General features: G+C 40.4%; 1 pseudogene; it reads left to right on the top strand.

Moving 5' to 3' along the window:
• The first annotated feature begins 5231 nt into the window (after positions 1 to 5231).
• On the top strand, positions 5232 to 10257 carry LOC147442286 (putative beta-1,4-xylosyltransferase IRX10L; annotated as a pseudogene).
• Positions 10258 to 11714: the final 1457 nt, after the last annotated feature.

The following is an 11714-nucleotide window of genomic DNA, read 5'->3' as shown; positions in this document are numbered from 1 at the left end:
TGCCCCTTGGACCCCCTGATTTTTGCCATAGGATCGCCATAGGATCGCATCCTTTAATCATGACGCTTGAAGCTAGTACAGGAACGATGGGAGTTGCAAGGCCTGGCTTTACCAGGAAATAGCCAACTCCTAGCAAAACTTTTTGCAGACGATTCTCTCCTCTTCTTGAAGGCGTGCCCCCAAGTCATCAGGAAAGCTCTGGAGATTGTACAAATATTCGTGGTAGCTTCGGGGTCCAAGTGTAATATAGAGAAGTCAAGGTTGATCTCCCTATCGGAAAAATGACTCATTTGACCCTTCTCATTGGTCAGGGGAGATTGTCACAAAAGGGAATATCTTCAGACATATGGGAGCACCCTTGGGGGTGGACATAACTCACAAAAAATGATTCGAGTGGGTGCTTGAAAAAATCAAAACAAAAATGAGTAGATGGGAGTATGCTCTTCTCCCATTCCAAAGTCGGATAAAAGTTATAAATGCCTTTATGATTCCTTATATTGCCTTCACTAGCCCGCTTCTCAAGATGGCTAAGTGTCACTAGAAAGAGTTCTTAAAACCAGTAGAAAGGTTTTTATGGAAAAACAACACGAAATCCTCAGGCCATGGCAATGGGCCCGTTGGGAATCAGTTGCTTGACCGGTGAATCAAGGAGGCCTTGGAATTCTCAACCAAGTGGCCCCCATGCAGAATCTTGTTGTGCCAAATTTGTTGTTTCCTTGGCTAAACAAGATCAAGTTTGGGTTGTCATGATCAAAGATATGATAGAAGCAACTAAACTTGGCTCAAAAGGTGGTAAATAGAGAGGGGTGGAGATTCATGACAAACTATTTTCCCTGTCGTGGTCTACCCTAAGACTGGGGGGCAGCTCAGGAGAATTGATTAAAAAATGGAATAGAGCAGCAGGAGTCTTAAAGTGGGGGGAACAAACCAGATACTTCAAGAACTCCATTTTGCATTGGTCCCCCTGACTGTCCAAAGTTGTAGATCCACCACAAATTCCCTATTGGATAGAGACAGCCAGGAAGCTGAATAATAAGGGTCTGAATTGACTTGGGCACTTCTGGGATAGTGACAACAAGAGTTGGAAAACCATTGATCTTCTAGTTACCCAGTACCAACTTAATAGCTTGGAGGTCTTGCTTGTCCACAAAGTGATGAAAGAGCTTGACAATATAGTGATGCCAATCTGTGATTCGGAGTTTGACTAGAATGCCAGGAAATGGCCCGGAAGCAGTCTCTTATGGAAACCCCATCCTAAATACATTTATCATACAATGATACATAAGAAGAATTGGTCTAGCCCCCTTACAAGATATGGAAAAAACCATGGACGGAGGATAGGTGGGAGCAAGTAATGGAGAACATCTAGAAGCCTAAGGTTCTGCAGCACATGAAGGTATTTTTGTGGAAGGTAATCTGGGGTGCTCTACCGACGGGGGTGAAGATTCATGAGAGGGGGATTGGCTCAGATCAATGCTTGGGGTGTAGGTTTGCTAGTGAAGATCTAGCCCACCTCTTTATGGATTGCCCAACTATCAAAGGCCTCGCAGGGAAAATATGCAAGTGGATCCAAAGAACATAGAAAATTGGTTTTTTCAAGATTGATCTATTCCTTGGAGGGAAGAATTTAGGTAGTCCTGCCCTCCTCATCAGCACTCAAATCGCCCGGTACTTCTTCTTACATAGCATATGGCAGACAAGGAAACGCCGTGTGTTTGAAGGAGGTTTCGAGGTGGCAAGCTTCGCAAAAATTATACAAGAAATCAAAGTGCTAATATGGACACTCGAGTGCAAGCAACACTCGGAGGATTGGTCTAGGACTACTTGTGCCTTGTTGTCAACAGATGGCATGCTTAGGGCGAGGAAAAATCCTAGCCATCGGTAATTAAAAGATATCAAAAGAACATGACAATGGACTTTGTGTATCGAGGATAAGGGGGCGGGTTGGTAGGAGTGGCTGCCCTGATAGCCAATGTATTTTGGTCCCTCGATGATGTCATGGCTCAACATGAGTATAACAAGACCTTGTAATTTTTTGGGTTGATCAATATAATTCACTGACAATTGTGAATTTTGCCCCAAAAAAAAAAAAAAAGAGGTACACAAATGTCAACACACTCTCACAAGGGCCTAAAAGAAATAATAATGAAAGTTTATTATCATTAGCTTGACATGTGGCACTAATGCTGTAAATTTTATCCAATGCTTTAGAGATGCACCCAAAATCCAACTCTTTGCTAAGGACTCCTTATGTAATTCAAAAGTCCAACCCTTTACTAAGGACTCCTTATGTACTCCAAAAAAACTCTCATTTGCATTGAAATTCCTTATGGCTGTTGCAAAAGAATTTGCGGAGTTCTTTGGCCACAATATCGCGCAAGGAGAACATCGTGAGTCCACTATACTTCTAAAAGCTTTGGGAGCTATGCTTTTGGCCGACCAATAGGGCAAGACCATGCTTTGAGCCTGCCAAAAACATTGATTATCCTTTTGGCTTAAAAATTCTATTTTGTTTATTCATCTTGAAAAGTTATGCTATTGGGGGTAATAAATATGGCATTTTATGATTATGCAAAAATCCATCGAGATTGTCTATTTTCTAGTCATTTTATGTTGATTGGTGTAAAATTAGGTTGGTAAAATCTATTATAAATTGTTTTTAGTGGTGGCCATTTATTATGGCTCTAAAGAAAGGCAACATGTGCTCTCAAGATTTCACTTTATTGTATTTTAAAGTTGTTTAGGTGTACATTCAAGACTAAACATTGAGTTGATGGGCTTTTAAATTGTGAAAATTCTCTCGTGACTTGGACACCGTGTACCTCTCGGCAAGCCTTGGGATTAAATCAATTGGTTGTCTTTGACTTGATATAAGAACTGAAATTTCTTGTAATTATTGTTCCTAAGTAAAGATTGTAAAGGTGACACAATTCTCAGTGACATAAAAATCTAGACATTCTAATGGGTAAATGAAAAGCATCAAATAGGGAGGTTCAATTTTGGATTTCGGTGTCGTTAGATAGTATCTAATGAGATGCTCTCATCCGTTTCATGTGAAAAAGCGGGGACCTATAACGTGGAGAGAGAGAGAGAGAGAGAGAGAGAGAGATGTCATGTGCAAGTGAAGGGGATATTTTTTCTCATGTAAATAGGACCCTTTTTTTTTTCCTTGCATCTATATACAAAAGGAATCACCCTTGTGAGAGGTTTATCTTCAAGAAGTTGAAGCTATGTCCTTGCACAACGATATCGCTTTGGTTAGTTTGGTTTTGGCTCCTTATGTCTTCTTCAAGGGGAACAAGACAATTGGACAACTACAAGCATGCTACCTAATGTGGCATTTCAATCTTGTACATGTCTCCTACCCTCCACTATGTATGTGACACTTTCTAAGTCCTTTGATTGAGTCCTTCATCATAAACTTAGCATGTTCTAATTTCTATATGTATCCCTATAAAAGTGAGCGTATGCACATACACACATACATACTTGAATAGAGATATGTATTTACCTTTTGTTATACTTGTATACATACATATACACATATATTCATACATCTATGTGCGTGTATGTGTGTGTAAGTATGTGTAGATCTCTCTCTCTCTCTCTCTCTCTCTCTCTCTCTCTCTCTCTCTCTCTCTCTCTCTCGTGCTCGTGCTCGTGCGTGTGCGTTTAGAGACATGCAAGACAAGGTAAATTATCATCAATATCCTTTGACATGAAGGATATTCAATGCCACTAAATCTCGACAAATGTAAACATGTTTGTCTCAATCACATGGACAAGGAAACTAGCTAAACCATATGGTTCGATACAATGTTCCAAAAAAGTGTGCCTCAACTTACATTCGTGTAAGATTCAAGAATGTCGCAAGAGGAAAAGGGGAAAAAAATCCACCTAGATCTTGAGGAAAATTGTGTAATAATAGTAAAAATTAGCTCAAAATTTTAAATTCTTCTTTTGGAAGAATCATAGAGAGGAATTGTGTATGATTGAGAAAATGGAAAGGGGTTAATGAACCAAGTAGATTCCTTGTCCTATAGTAGGTGGACATTATTAGAAGGGGTACGTTAGAGATAACCAACAACTAATTAAACTTGATGCCTTTAATATGCTTTCGTTAAGCTTAAAGCACTTTTACTTTGTTCTTTGGGGCAATGGTTGTGATGCCTACTTTGCCTCCACCACTGTAAATTGATGGGCTTCCTACTAAGGCTACCTTGAGCGTTGAAAATATGACCCAAACAAATACCTTAAAAGTTATCTAACAAACGCCTTGTTAATTGAGAGAGTAGTAGGCCTAGTATCCATTGCCTCATTAAGCTACCATTAAGCTACCTTGACTTGGCCTTGCTTTGCTTGTAAGGCCGTCATCCTCCTCATGTTTTTGCTCAAGAATTAATGCCTAAATCTAGTAGTTATCTTGAAACGAGCTTAATAATAGATTCTTTTCTTAATCAACTGAAGTGCATCGCAAATCGTAAAAAGCACGCTCAAGAAAATAGCATTATCATGCAAATTGCTATCCTTAATTATTTCTCTCTCTCTCTCTCTCTCTCTCTCTCTCTCTCTCTCTCTCTCTATATATTATATATATTTAAATATTTATATATATATATAATTTTTTTTTTTTATGTATTTTTCCACAAAGGCTCTTACAAATAAAGGTGGCTGTAGTTAGATTTGCACAAGAGTAAAAGAGGCAAGCCTCTCTCTCTCTCTCTCTCACACACACACACATTAGAAACTAATGACGTAGTCCTCAGTCCTGTTAAACTTTCACTGTGGCGTATCGGAGCGTGATCTCTCTCTCTCTCTCTCTCTCTCTCTCTCTCTCTCTCTCTCTCTCTCGCGCACACACAGTGTAGTGGGTATGCCGTCTTCTTTCCTCTAGGTTTTCCGTCGCCCTTGCAGCCCAGTATGAATAAAGCCTGCATTGTTTGCTCTCTCTCTCTCTCTCTCTCTCTCTCTCTCTCTCTCTCTCTGCGCCTGCCATAGCTCTTCTAGGGTGAGTAGTACTGACCCAGTGTGTGTGTGTGTGTGTGTGTGTGTGTGTGTGAGTGAGAGAGAGAGAGAAGAGAGAGAGAGGAGAGGGAGGGGAGGGGGGGGGGGGGGGGGGGGTGGGGGGGTGAGGGAGGAGAGAGATAGTGTGTGCGTGTTTTGATATACGTTGTAATATTTTCTTCTTCATTTGTTAACATGAGCAGGTTTAATAGTTGCTGGAATAATTATGAGGCAATTTTTCTGCTTGGGGCATTGAAGGTGTGCAATTGATTAGCTTGAGAGGAGGATGATGAGGGGGCGAACATCAACATTAGGAACATGGAGCCACTTGCTCTCATTGACGTTGCTCCTGGGCTTTGGCGTGCGAGATCTTGTAGCCGGCAAACTCGCTTCACTACTACAGGTACATAGTTCCTATATTGAAACCAAGAATAAGAAATGATAGTCTTTCGGTTAACACATTCTTCCTCACTGTTGTGAAAACTCCCCCCCCTGCACCCCCACGAAGATAAAAGTAAACGAGTACTACAAAGTAGGAGAAGGTAGGAAAGGAAAAGGGTGAGTAGCCAAATTGTTTTTTTTAATTTTAATTTTTTTCAAAACTCACACGTTGGTAGAATTAGAATAAATAAAAAAAACTTACATGGCAAGCCGTGCTCACATGTCAAGCCAAGGCATCCAAGTAAAAACATCAGAGAGACATAGACAAGGAGACAAAATATCCAACACCGATCGAATAAGGGAGGCATCCCCAACATCACATACCAGTTAGAGCCGATAGGGCGGGGCCCAAGGTCCACATCACCTAAGACCCTCACAGGGGAGGAAAGCATGGGAGCCACCACACAAACGGGGCGATGCAGGGATTACCAAAGCCCACGAGAAGCTTGCACCACAGGAGGAAGGATGGAACGCCCATCCCCATCGGCCAATGAGCCAGTCACAAACAAAAAAGGGTGAAGAGAGGAGCAGTACGCACTCTATAGAAAGCTGTTGCAAGAACAAGACAATACCATCGTACAGGGCTAAGAGGAGAGCCCACCCCACCACGAGAAGCTTCCGGTGCCACCATGGAGGGAAGAAACTGCCACTTTCCACCCTGCATGCCGGAAAGATCTCAACACGACCACAGACACCGTTTAAGTCAAAGCCTAGAGGGGCGTCCTTCCTATTCCCAAAAATAGAGTGGCTCAAGCGAGACGCAATCAAGGAACCTAGCAAGATGTAGAGGATGGAGCAACCCGGGCTCTTCCCCCGTTGCTCCACAAGACATGCCCACCTCTCCACTAACGAGCCACCAACCACCCTCAAAGCTCCTGTTGTAGCATTGACTTGAGCCTCCCTCTCAACGGCCTTGTAGGTAGCAAACCCTAAGGAGTCTCCGCTCCGGCTCAACCTTACACCTCTCATAGTGGGGATTTCTTAATTCATTTTAAATAGCGTTTAAATTTTAAGAAATCCAAAACTATCCTCAAATTTTTGAAAAATTCTTGATACCCTTGTGTCAATTTTGGAGGGTTTGCTCCAATTTTTCTCTTTGTCATTCGCTTCTATAACAGAGATCTATTGTTTAGTGTCCTAAACAAAAGTTTTCGCCAATGAGCTCATAGTTAGTGGCATTTTATGTCTATCTATAGTGAATCACCTTGAGAGCGTGTAATGCCATCATCAATCGTGGTTTTATTGAGGAAGATCCAATCTTTTCATGAGTCTCTTGCCAAAATTTTGAAACTTTGGATATATATCAAGATACTATGGCTCTCTCCCTCTCTCTCTCTCTCTACGCTCCTGATGCATGGCAAGGAGGAGGGGCTGGAATCCCTCCCTCCATTCTCTCTCTCTCTCTCTCTCTCTCTCTCTCTCTCTCTCTCTCTCTCGCGAGAGAGAGAGAGAGAGAGAGAGAGAACTTGCATGAAAATCGAGAGAGAGGCAGGTGGAGCCCGCCGACCACACTAGTATATATAAGACCTTATCAAATCGTGGAACTCTAGGGACTATTGTGAACAATCAGAGTTGGATGAGCTTATAGATTATTGCCACTTGGAAAGTTAATAATAGAAAACCTTTTGGGCTAAGGCCTTAGTAAAGCATGGAGCTCTCGGGAGAAACTGTGTGGACTGCTAGAAAAACCTTGTGGGTCACTGCCACATATTTGTGTTCCTCCTCTTTCTTCTTAGGGAGGGTCAATAACTTGGCATCGTCTTCTATCTATACTTCTATACTAACATAATATGGCGAAAAGGGGAGCCCTTTACACGTGTCGCAATTTGTGACTTGAAAGCTAAAGTCCAACAACAAAAAAACCCTTTTGCACGCGATAAAGAGGGGAGAGAGGGAGAGGCTGTCAAAGGCGATCGGTCGTATTAGTACTATATCTAATGAGAAGAGAGTCTCCACGTGTCACTCATTAGTTAATTTGAATTTTTTTACTTACAAAAACATATGAAGGGTGGGACGGATGGAATGACCTTTTGACAATTTTTTGACCGTGAACGTCAAAAGACTTACTTTCATTCTTTTGCAAAAAGAGTTTTCACTCTCTACATAGACTACATAGGCTAAATGTATCATGTTAAATCAAAGCCACTAACCAGTAGAATCCCTCAAACTGACATCATTTTTTACCCGAAAAGAAATAACTTAGCATCATCTTTTTTGTTATAGCAAAACTCACAATTGTGAGTGGATTATATTGAGCAACCCAAAAAATTACAAGGTTTTATCACGCTCATGTTAAGCCATGACAACATCCATGGATCAAAATTACAACGGCTATCAGGACAGCCACCTCAGCTACCACCCGCCTCCACATCCTTGATACACAAAGCCCATACTCTTGTCTTTTATTTATCGATGGCCAAGGTTTGCCCCCATCTAAACATTCCATCTGCTGACAACAAGGCACAAGTAGTCCTAGACCAATCCCGAGTGATGCTTGTGCCCGAGTGCCCATATGAGCACTTTGCTTTCTTGTATAATTTCTACGAAGCTTGCTACCTCAAATCCTGCATCATCTTATGTATATGTTTGCCCAGCATGAGAAATATTTTTCTATTTTTGGCCTGCTAAAATCTAATGATAAGACTTGAAATTGATCACTTGTACTGCCTTTACACCCTTGTTTAGCATTCTTGTACCTTTTACTATATGCTCATTTGAAGAATTATTCATCTTCCTCTCAAAAGTCATTCATTCAAATGATGCATAGATATAACCTAGGTACAAGCATGCATCTATAGTCATCAATGGCTTGTACAACACTTCAATTTATTTTGAATTTGATTATGGTTTAAGTCAACATCAACATACATATTGCCCCCTTATATCCACTATCATGGCATGATGAAACTAATGCTTAATCTAATCAAGCTCACGTATCCTTTTTTTATTAAAAAAATCCTCCATATAAGTTTAGAAAATTAATCAAGTTCCTTGTTGCAAGAAAGCCAGGTCATGAAGGTCCAAATGTGGAGTTGGGTGAAGATCCAATGAGAAAGATGAAGGTGTATGTATATGACATGCCAAGCAAGTTCAACAAGAGAGTGGTACAAAAAGACATGCGGTGCCTAATGCACATGTTTTCAATTGAGATACATATGCATCTTTTCTTATTGTCTAGCACAGTACGCACACTTGACCCTGAGGAGGCCGATTGGTTCTACACCCCTGTCTACACAATTGTGACCTCACCACAACTGGGCTTCCCTTTGTCAAATACATGCCTCGCATGATGCGCGTAGTGCAATCCACTACCTCTCTACCAAGTGGCCCTATTGGAATCGAACAGACGGTGTTGACCATTTCTTTGTTGTTCCCCATGACTTTGGAGCTTGCTTTCATTATCATGTAAGATGACCCTAATCTTAAAGTACTTTTGCACAATGTAATTATAATTTTGAATTTGAAGGTTCACATTAGTTATCTCCTTTACTCTAGTTCCTTTATTTTTATATTTATGCTTTGTAAAAATCTAGACACAAATATATAGATCCAAGCATACATTAGTTCACCATACGATGAGCCGCGGTGTATTTGCAAACACTAATCTAAACATCTTGTCATGCAGGAGAAGGAAGCAATCATGCGTGGTATATTTCCTCTTCTTCAACACGCAACTCTTATACAAACATTTGGCAGGTAAATCACTCATGCTTCAAAGATGACTCCATCATTATACCTCCATATGTCCTGCCCAGGAGGATCTCAAACCACATCTTACATGCTAGCACACCTCGTTCAACTTTTTGTCTACTTTCGTGGAGCCTTCTATGATGTTGATGGTCCAAAAGGGGATTCTATGCTAGGTGAAACTCTACACATGTTATCCACTAATTATTTCCTAATTGAAAGTTTGAGAAAATTTCCAAATAAAGATATAAAATGTATACTTTTTCAAATAGAATCATGTCAACACGTGATAAAAGCAAGTGTAGAATACTAGCACTCAAGAATATAAGTATAATCTCTGTCATAAATTTCATATTGTTTATCTCACCTGTTTTATTTGTTCAATATACTTGTAGGGGGGTGAGAGCAACCATATGGGAGATATACAAGGACAATGTCCTCTTGACATATCTTCTGAAATCCAACAACATACTATGAGGCCATGCAAAGATCCATATTTTGCTTGTGTCCATTGGGGTGGGCGCCATGGAGTACACGCATAGTTGAGGCAGTGGAATTTGGGTGCATACCTGTCGTCATTGCTGATAACATAGTGTTGCCATTTAGAAATGTTATACCATGGGATGACATGGTAGTGTTTGTTCCCGAGAAGGATGTGGATATTTTGGAATCCATATTGACAAACATATCCATGGGAGGAGGTAACAATGAAGCAAAAGATGCTATCTAGCCCAAGTAAAAGCAAGCATTGCTCTTTTCAAGGAAATCAAAGTATGGGGATGCATTTCATCAAGTGTTGAGGGCTCTTGCTAGTAAGCTTCCTCATAGTAGTAGCATATAACCTAAAAGAGGCCAACCAACCACCCTAAATTGGACCAATGGGAATCAAGTGAATTTATACCATGGCAAATTTAGTTGTAGTTGAAGGTCCAAGTTCCTTAAATGATTAAGTGATCTTGTAAAAAGTCACAACAATGAGTGTACATAGAACCTCACTTCACCACTATAGAAAATGGTCCCGGAATCCATCATATTTGCCTCTATCCTCCAAATCTTGAAAATTTTGGGCCTTTGTTGTTTTGTAACCTTTTACCTATTCTTTGAGTTCATATTTTGTTGAACCCTTCTACATTTATCAATACTTTGTATCGTATGAAGATTTAAGAAGATTTTATGTTCTACCTCATTATTTTGAGTGCACCATATTTGGCAAGCAAGGAAAGCCGCGTGTTTGAGGGGGATCTAGCTTTGGAAGCTTCGTGAAATCACGCAAGAGAGCAGATTGATGATCCCATGATCGGATGCAAACAAGCCTCAGAGGACTGGTCTAGAACAATACATAACATCTTGTAATAAGTAAAGCCGAGAGTAGTAGAGTGGTTTCTCTACCAAGCAGATAACTTGTAATCCTTTGACCTCAAGGCTCGGTCCGAGCTCGGGGATTGGTGTATATTTTTGTTCTTAATACTATCCACTCACAATTGTGAGTTTTGCAAAAAAGAAAGATTTTTTTGTTCTCTCCTTCCTTCCATTGAGTTGTCAAGGTAATGTTCATCAACAGAGTTCAGGTTCCATTGAGTTTTCAAAGATAATGTTATCAACAGAGTTGAGGTTCATATCTTTATACAAGATCTTGGTTTCAGCAAGACGTGTAAATATGCCTAATGATTTGACTTTTCCAATTATCAATTGGTTTTACACGATAAATACAAACAACACCTCAATGAAAAAATTAGATTATTGGATCCTAATGTGAGAGCTAGTGCACTTATTTAGCTATCATTACCCTTTGTGATACTTCAAGAACACCATTTACACTAAGGAAATGTAACATTGTCCCTATTATAACTAGAAGAGACCTTACAACTATGAAAGGGGTAAATCAAGAAGAATTATTCCTTATGATGGCATCTCTCTCTCTCTCTCTCTCTCTCCCTCTCTCTCTCTCTCTCTCTCTCTCTCTCTCTCTCTCTCTTTCCTCCCATATTCCTCCCACACACCTTGGCTTGTATTGGTATGCCGAAGGTCACTCAGCGCATGCAAGTGCAATATATATTTGAAAGATAGCAGAATGAGGACGAACCAATTAATATCTTTCTTGGGCATGATAGTGGTGAGCGTTGGTTGATGAAGATAGCTTTCTTTATTGATAGTGTGTGGCAAAGGGAGTCAATGCAAGATTGAGATAGAAGCCAGAAAAACAATGAACAATGATGGTTATTGTGGGTATGGTTTACTCCTTATAGAGAGTGGTTCTCTACTTATGATGGTAGCAAGGTTGGATGTGTAGACTCGGGTTAAACTTTGCTTGTAGCATAGTTAGTGCGGTTGAGATGCATTTGAGTCTTACCAATGGGTTCCTTTTGTTCTAAGCAATGTGAAACATGTGTCAAATCTCAGAGTGTCTATTGGGCAACTAGATGATTGTGGCTTTCATCAAGTTTTAGCAATGGCTTGTGAAGATTCAGAATGGATCTTTTGATCTTGGCTAGATTGTTGGAATTAGGGTTGCAAGAAAACACACACATCTTGGAGAAGACGAAGGAACTCAAGGTACACAACAAAGAGTGTATTACTTAGTG

The sequence above is a fragment of the Adiantum capillus-veneris genome, chromosome 14, assembly GCF_014529385.1.
Source record: "Adiantum capillus-veneris isolate H3 chromosome 14, ASM1452938v2, whole genome shotgun sequence".
NCBI lineage: Eukaryota > Viridiplantae > Streptophyta > Polypodiopsida > Polypodiales > Pteridaceae > Adiantum > Adiantum capillus-veneris.
This window is presented reverse-complemented; position numbering and strand designations above follow the sequence as displayed.